Raw genomic sequence first — 9,016 nt, forward strand, 5'->3', positions numbered from 1 at the left:
CCTCAGACAGAGGTCATAAGTGTAAATAATAGCTCTCTCTCAAGCAACATCTTAGTCCGACAGTTGGCATGTATCCTCTCATGATAGAGCAGGGTTCTTTGAATCTCAACCTCCTAATAAAATCATCAAAGAGAATTCCCCACTGATCATATGTTATGTTATGTTATGTTATTTTTAATTTATTGAGCGCACAGCTACTCGGAAGTGTCCCGGCGCTAACAACAAACAAGGCGGCCAAGCAGCAGATGTCCATTAAAATAGCAATGTCTTCAGGGATTTTCGAAACAGGTACGGATCACAGATAGCCCTCAAAGCCAGGGGAAGAGAGTTCCACGCAAGGCAGGCTCTGCGGGCAAACGAATTGCCCCCCATACGTACAAGCTTAAATTTGGCGGTCTCCATAAGCAGTAAAGCAGATGACCTCAACTTTCTCCTAGGAATGTAGAAGGAGAATCTGTCCTGCAGATACTTAGGGCCCAAACCATAAAGGGCCTGTTGAACAATGGAGAGCATTTTGAATTTAAGACGAGATTCCACGGGGAGCCAGTGAAGTGTCCGAAGATGGGCCCGAGCACTTTGCCAGGGGGACAGACCGCCCAGGAGTCTGGCTGCCGAGTTTTGGACCACCTGCAGTTTCGAAAGCAGGTAGCCCGGGCAACCTACCAGGAGGGCATTAGCATAATCAAGGCGGGAGAGAAGCAGGGCACGTACCACCGTCTCTCTGTCCCTAGCTGGAAGCAAGGGTAGAAACTTCCTAAGGCTCTTCAGAAGCCCAAAGCAGGTGCCGGCAAGTTTTTTTATGTGCGAGGCAAAGTTCAGATTTTCATCGAACCATACGCCAAGATTTTTGACAGCTCCATTGATTGCCGGAGGACAAGGAAAGCCGGAAGGCCAGAGTCTCGCTCTGAACTCAGAAGGAAAAGAGCCAAAAAGCAGGACCTCCGACTTTGCCTCGTTACATTTCAACTGTGCATTGGCCAGCCACTGAAAGACGGAAGATAGACATTGATGAGGTCTAACCACAGAATCGTCCACCTTATTCCATGTGAACAGTAACTGGGTATCATCCGCGTAGGCCATCACTTTAGCCCCCAGAGACTCCGCCAGAAAAACAAGCGGAGTCAAATAGATGTTAAAAAGCAGAGGGCTAAGTGATGACCCCTGCGGTACCCCCGTGGTAACCCTCAAAGGGACCGAAGCACAAGGAGGAATCCAAACCTGCTGCATCCTACCCTCCAAAAAAGAGCTGATCCAAAGCAGAGCATTCCCAGAGACTCCGACGTCAGAGAGGCGGTCGAGGAGCAGAGCATGAGGCACCGTGTCGAACGCCGCCGAGAGATCAAGCAGTATCAATGCTGCTCTCCCACCGGCGTCCAAGCACTCTCGAATGGATTCCGAAACCTCCAGCAACGCGGATTCGGTACTGTAGGAGGCACGGAAGCCAGACTGCGCCGGATGAAGGACGCCTGCCACCTCGACAAAATTGGTCAGTTGGAACGTGACCGCCTTCTCGCAGACTTTAGCCAGACTAGGCAAAAGCGAGATAGGTCGGTAATTTTCGGGGAGCAGCGGATCAAGGGATGGCTTTTTAAGCAGTGGCAAAATTAAAGCATGTTTCCATGCCCTGGGAACATGTGCTTTCCTAAGTGATTGGTTGACCAAGAAATTAACCTCAGAGTTTACGGTATCTGCCACGTCCGAGAGTAATCTGGCCGCGCATGGATCATTTGGCGAGCCAGACTTGAGGGCTCTGAGAATTTTGAGGGAGTTGGACAAGTCAATCGGACAGAACTCAGAGAAGACCCTGGTCGGAGAAGCCCTGGGCAGGAAGGGAATTTGTTCAGGACTAGTCGACTTCATTGAAGGTCGAAATGTCTCCTGAATGCTAATAATTTTATCCTTGAAAAAAGATGCCAGAGTGTTACACCAGGCCTCCGAAACAGGGGCCACAGCTACCTGGGCATTAGGAGCCAAAAAACTCTGCACTATAGAAAAGATCTCTTTAGTGTTGTTATTTGCACGTTCAATACGTGCAGCATAGTAAAGGCCCTTGGCCTCCCTAATCGCTCTGTAATAGAGTTTTTGTTTGGATCTAAGAAGCATTTTGTCATGGTGAAGATATCCGCCGATACGCCAAGACCTCTCTGCTACTTTGCAGGTATGCTTAAGGCTCCTCAACAAAGGAGTGAACCATGGCTTAGAAGGAGCCTCTCTTCTCAGCTTAACCGGCCCCGCTATCGACCCCGACGCCACAGCACCTGAAATCCACTCATCGAATTGAGTGACGTTGACTTCTATATCAGTGCCAAAGGTGGGCCGAGAAGCATCAAGTGCGAGACTGAGCTGAGAAGAAACCACCTTCTTTGAAAGGGGCGGGCGTTTACTGAAGGCTGATTTACAAGAATCTTGTAATGCCCAGGAAAAAAAAATAGGGAAATGATCCGACCAGGCCACAGGACGTGGCTTTATGACCGAGGTAGGGAAATTAGTGGCAATCATATCAAGAGTGTGCCCAGCCTGATGAGTTGGGAACAGGACCATTTGAGAAAGGTTAACAAGATGAAGTGCGTCAGAAAAAGCAACAGAATCTGCCTCTTCGCTACAGTCAAGGTGGATATTAACGTCCCCAAGGAGAACAAACTTTGAAAACCTCAAAGCGCGCTCAGCCAAAGCCTCGCCAAAGGATGCCAAAAATTTCACAGCAGAGCCAGGGGGGCGGTATATCAGAGAACCACCAAGAGTGAATTGGGCCGATAGTTGGAGATTGAAGTGCAAGACCTCACAATTGCCCCAAAGAGTAGAAGATTCACTCCGAAAAGACCAATTGTCTCTGTACCAAATGGCCAGGCCACCCCCTCTGCCAGAACAGCGATCCACCCGGTGGACTTTGAAACCCAGGGGAGTAGCCATATGGACTAAGGGATTAGAAGAGGGATCAAGCCAAGTCTCGGTCACAAACAAGATGTCAAGTTTGTTATCAGTGAGTAAGTCAAAAACCTCCAAATGATGTTTGTTCACGGATCTGGCATTAATGAGGCAGGCGCAGATGGAAACTGCGCATAAAGTACTGTCCACTGAGACAGATGGAGTGAGCTCAGGTGAGAAATGAAAAGCACATCTATCACAGACATAGTCTGAATAGGGGAGGACGAAACAGACCTTGTCAGTAGGGCACCGGGGTGGCTGTAAGGATTTGAGCCACTCAGACGACAGGATGACTGGCTCGAAGGTGGGACGGGCAGAGTGGCATGCCCTATGCCCTGACAGTGCGCTGACGGGCGCAGACGGGCTTGCCTTGAGCGCGCCTTCGGCGCGCTGTCGGCGCGCCCGCTGCGCTCGTCCGCTGCGCTTCCTGGGCGACATCTTACATAACCAGTGTGGCTGGACCTGGCGGAACAGCGTGTAACAACTAGAGTGCTAACCGCGCACAACGCGCGACGCACTCAAGATGGCCACTGAAATGCCCACGAAGATTCCCCTATCGATCGCTGAAGGCGATTTGTTTCCCCACAGTTCCCTCAGTGCAAATTCCCACTAATAAAAAATTCTGCCCTCCGTGAATACCCTCGATAGTAAAACAAATTCCCACAAATAATATTTTTCCCCTCCTTGAATTCCCTCGATAATACAACAGTCGGAGCACAAAATCACAACAATACAACAGTACAATTTTAAAAAGAACATCGGAGAAGAGCAGCCTTACTGAAGCACCGCGCCGCCCGAATGGACCGTTTAAAAAGGTTTGCCTGGGCCCGGGGGAACAGCGTGTAACAACTAGAGTGCTAACCGCGCACAACGCGCGACGCACTCAAGATGGCCACTGAAATGCCCACGAAGATTCCCCTATCGATCGCTGAAGGCGATTTGTTTCCCCACAGTTCCCTCAGTGCAAATTCCCACTAATAAAAAATTCTGCCCTCCGTGAATACCCTCGATAGTAAAACAAATTCCCACAAATAATATTTTTCCCCTCCTTGAATTCCCTCGATAATACAACAGTCGGAGCACAAAATCACAACAATACAACAGTACAATTTTAAAAAGAACATCGGAGAAGAGCAGCCTTACTGAAGCACCGCGCCGCCCGAATGGACCGTTTAAAAAGGTTTGCCTGGGCCCGGGGGAACAGCGTGTAACAACTAGAGTGCTAACCGCGCACAACTCGCGACGCACTCAAGATGGCCACTGAAATGCCCACGAAGATTCCCCTATCGATCGCTGAAGGCGATTTGTTTCCCCACAGTTCCCTCAGTGCAAATTCCCACTAATAAAAAATTCTGCCCTCCGTGAATACCCTCGATAGTAAAACAAATTCCCACAAATAATATTTTTCCCCTCCTTGAATTCCCTCGATAATACAACAGTCGGAGCACAAAATCACAACAATACAACAGTACAATTTTAAAAAGAACATCGGAGAAGAGCAGCCTTACTGAAGCACCGCGCCGCCCGAATGGACCGTTTAAAAAGGTTTGCCTGGGCCCGGGGGAACAGCGTGTAACAACTAGAGTGCTAACCGCGCACAACGCGCGACGCACTCAAGATGGCCACTGAAATGCCCACGAAGATTCCCCTATCGATCGCTGAAGGCGATTTGTTTCCCCACAGTTCCCTCAGTGCAAATTCCCACTAATAAAAAATTCTGCCCTCCGTGAATACCCTCGATAGTAAAACAAATTCCCACAAATAATATTTTTCCCCTCCTTGAATTCCCTCGATAATACAACAGTCGGAGCACAAAATCACAACAATACAACAGTACAATTTTAAAAAGAACATCGGAGAAGAGCAGCCTTACTGAATCATATGGACCTTTGATTGTCAATCAGCAGTACCATTGCAGTGAAATCAATGTGTTCCCACATAAATAACAGAGGGGATGATGTCTAAATCTTAAATGTTTATTAATAATTTAGTCAAGATTACACATTAAATCACTCAACAGAACTAAAGAAAGCATATCATAAGAGCGTACATATTTAAATGATCATGCAGTCTGAATTTATATATTATAGGGGAAAAAATGCAAAATAGAATTTGGCTCCTGAGAGCTGTGACTGGTCCGCCTTTAGCACCTTAGGCTTTTAAATGTGCAATGCTCAACTTCCTATGGGTTATAGGAATAACCCCGGAATTTTTGAAGCACGAACTGTGTTGATTCTTCGCGAAATCGACCCTGATGCTCAGTCCTACCTAGATGATATTTACCTGAAAGAGAATTAATTAAATGCCCATTTGGCGAGAGTGGATCACATAATATTGTAAGTTGCTGAAATTGGCCACAAGCTTAACTTAAAAAAATATCAAACATAGCTGTTTTGAATGTCTTTTTCTTAGGATACGAATTTACCAAAGAGTTTTGCCCCTCACTTTCTGGATAAATGTGCACAATTGCAGCCTCCAAGTGCACTTAAAAAAGTTACAGTCCCTGCTGGAATTTTTTATTTTAGCAGAGGATATATACTTGGTTATGCACAACGTATTAAACCACTTTAAGCCTTAATAAGCCCTGATTTTTCTGTTTATGCTGGACATCGGAACACACTGAAACACTCCAATCTTTTCAATCTGACTTACTTGAAACACGCCACCTCCATAGATATGTCAATACCACAAATTTAGTTATCCACTTTTTGTTGGATGCAATTGGATTCACATAGGTCACCTTTAATGAAGGTGAAATGGGCCCAATAGTATATATATTGCATATATGTTTCACTGCAGAATTGCATTTTGCTTCTACTGAAAAAATTCTGACTGCTGTTCAGATGCCGATTCGTAAGGAACGCAAAAAGAACAATTGATGGACAGAATGCTGGACCATGTCATACATTCACCCCAGTACAGAGATCTGGGCCTAAATCCATCGTTTTCTTGCTTACCATGCCATTCCAGTTTGGACCCAGCCATATGCAAATCAGTCTTGACCCTGCACCCAATGGGAACAGTCCAGCCCGAACTGCCAGGCAAGGCCCTCTCTGGACTGCAAACAAGCATCCTAGGACCAGTTTTGGGCTTTCAGCCCTCATCAGCCAGGATAGCTTGACTCCAGTTGCATGGAGAGCACTGGACCCACGTCTGGGCATACCTGTCCCACTCGGGGTGACAAATGCAAAAATAACAAGTGATGGACAGAATGCAGAACAATGTCATACATTCAATCCAATTACAGAGATCTGGGCCTAAATCCATCGTTTTTATGCTCACCATGCCATTCCAGTTTGGACCCAGCCATATGCAAATCAGTCTTGACCCTGCACCCAACGGGAACAGTCCAGCCCGAACTGCGAGGCCAGGCCCTCCTTGGACTGGAAACAAGCACCTTAGAACCGGTTTCGGGCTTTCAGCCATCATCAGCCAGGATAGCTTGACTCCAGTGGTACGGAGAGCAGGGGACCCACGTGTGTGTATACCCGTCCCACTCGGGGTGACAAACGCAAAAAGAACAATTGATGGTCAGAATGCAGAACAATGTCATACATTCACCCCAGTACAGAGATCTGGGCCTAAATCCATCATTTTTTTGTCACCATGCCATTCCAGTTTGGTCACCACCATATGCAAATCAGTCTTGACCCTACACCCCTACACCCATCGGGAACAGTCCAGCCCGAACTGCCAGGCCAGGCCCTCCCTGGAATGGAAACAAGCATCCTAGGACAAGTTTCGGGCTTTCAGCCCTCATCAGCCAGGATAGGTTGACTTCAGTGGCATGGTGAGCACGGGACCCACGTCTGGGCATACCCGTCCCACTCGGGGTGACAAATGCAAAAAGAATAATTGATGGACAGAATGCAGAAAAATGCCATACATTCACCCCAGTACAGCGATCTGGGCCAAATCCATTGTTTTTGTACTCACCATGCCATTCCAGTTTGGACCCAGCCATATGCAAATCAGCCTTTACCCTGCACCCAATGGGAACAGTCCAGCCCGAATGGCCAGGCCCTCCCCAGACTGGAAACAAGCATCTTAGGACCGGTTTCGAGCTTTCAGCCCTCATCAGCCAGGATAGCTTGACTCCAGTGGCATGGAGAGCACGGGACCCACATGTGGGTATACCCGTCCCACTCGGGGTGACAAATGCAAAAAGAACAATTGATGGTCAGAATGCAGAACAATGTCATACATTCACCCCAGTACAGAGATCTGTGCCTAAATCCATCTTTTTTTGTCACCAGGCCATTCCAGTTTGGTCACCGCCATATGTAAATCAGTCTTGACCCTGCACCCATTGGGAACAGTCCAGCCCGAACTGCCAGGCTAGGCCCACCCTGGAATGGAAACAAGCATCCTAGGACCAGTTTCGGGCTTTCAGCCCTCATCAGTCAGGATTGATTGACTACAGTGGCATGGAGAGCACAAGACCCACGTCTGGGCATACCTGTCCCACTCGGGTGACAAATGCAAAAGGAACAATAGATGGACAGAATGCAGAACAATGTCATACATTCATCCCAGTACTGGACTGTTCCCATGAGGCACAGAGTCAAGACTGATTTGCATATGGCTGGGTCCAAACTGGGGTGGAATGGTGAGCAAAAGAACAATGGATTTAACCCAGATCTCTTGACTGGGGGTGAATGTATGATTTATTCAGCATTCCGTCCATCATTTGTTTGCATAGCACGTTTTACCCTAATTGGGATGGGTATGCCCAGACGTGGGTCCCTTGCTCACTGTGCCACTGGATTCAAGCTAGCCAGGCTCATGAAGGGTAATACCCGGAAACCGGCCCCAGGCTGCTTGTTTTCGGTCCAGGGAGGACCTGGCTTGGCAGTTCAGTCTGGACTGTTCCTATGAGGCACAGGGTCAAGACTGATTTGCATATGGCTGGGTCTAAACTGGAGTGGCATGGTGAGCAAAAGAACGATGGAGTTAACCCAGATCTCTTGACTGGGGGTGAATGTATGATTTATTCAGCATTCCGTCCATCATTTGCTTGCTTAGCACTTTTTACCCTAAATGGGATGGGTATGCCCAGACGTGGGTCCCTTGCTCACTGTGCCACTGGATTTAAGCTAGCCTGGCTGATGAAGGGTAATACCCAGAAACCATTCCCAGTATGCTTGTTTCCAGTCCGGGGAGGGCCGGGCTTGGCAGTTCGGTCTGGACTGTTCCCATGAGGCACAGGGTCACGACTGATTTGCATATGGCTAGGTCCAAACTGGGGTGGCACGGTGAGCAAAAGAATGATGGATTCATCCCAGATCTCTTGACTGGGGTGAATGTATGATTTAATTAGCATTCCGTCCATCATTTGTTTGCTTAGCACTTTTTACTCTAAGTGGGATAGGTATTCCACAGACTTGGGTCCCTTGCTCACTGTGCTACTGGATTCAAGCTAGCCTATCTGATGAAGGGTAATACCCAGAAACCAGTCCCAGGATGCTTGTTTCCAGTCCGGGGAGGGCCTGGCTTGGCAGTTCGGTCTGGACTGTTCCCATGCGGCACAGGGTCACGACTGATTTGTATATGGCTAGGTCCAAACTGGGGTGGCATGGTGAGCAAAAGAACGATGGATTCAACCCAGATCTCTTGACTTGGGTGAATGTATGATTTATTCAGCATTCCGTCCATCATTGTTTGCTTAGCACTTTTTACCCTAAGTGAGATGGGTATGCCCAGACATGGGTCCCTTGCTCACTGTGCCACTAGATTCAAGCTAGCCTGGCTGATGAAGGGTAATACCCAGAAACCGGTCCCAGGATGCTTGTTTCCAGTCCGGGGAGGGGCTGGCTTGGCAATTAGGTCTGGACTGTTCCCATGAGGCACAGGGTCACAAATGATTTGCATATGGCTTGGTCCAAACTGGGGTGGCATGGTAAGCAAAAGAACGATGGATTCAACCCAGATCTCTTGACTGGGGTGAATGTATGATTTATTCAGCATTCTGTCCATCATTTGTTTGCGTAGCACTTTTTACCCTAAGTGGGATGGGTATGCCCAGAAGTGGGTCCATTGCTCACTGTGCCACTGGATTCAAGCTAGCCTGGCTGATGAAGGGTAATAACCA

Source organism: Triturus cristatus, chromosome 3_2, assembly GCF_964204655.1.
Source record: "Triturus cristatus chromosome 3_2, aTriCri1.1, whole genome shotgun sequence".
NCBI lineage: Eukaryota > Metazoa > Chordata > Amphibia > Caudata > Salamandridae > Triturus > Triturus cristatus.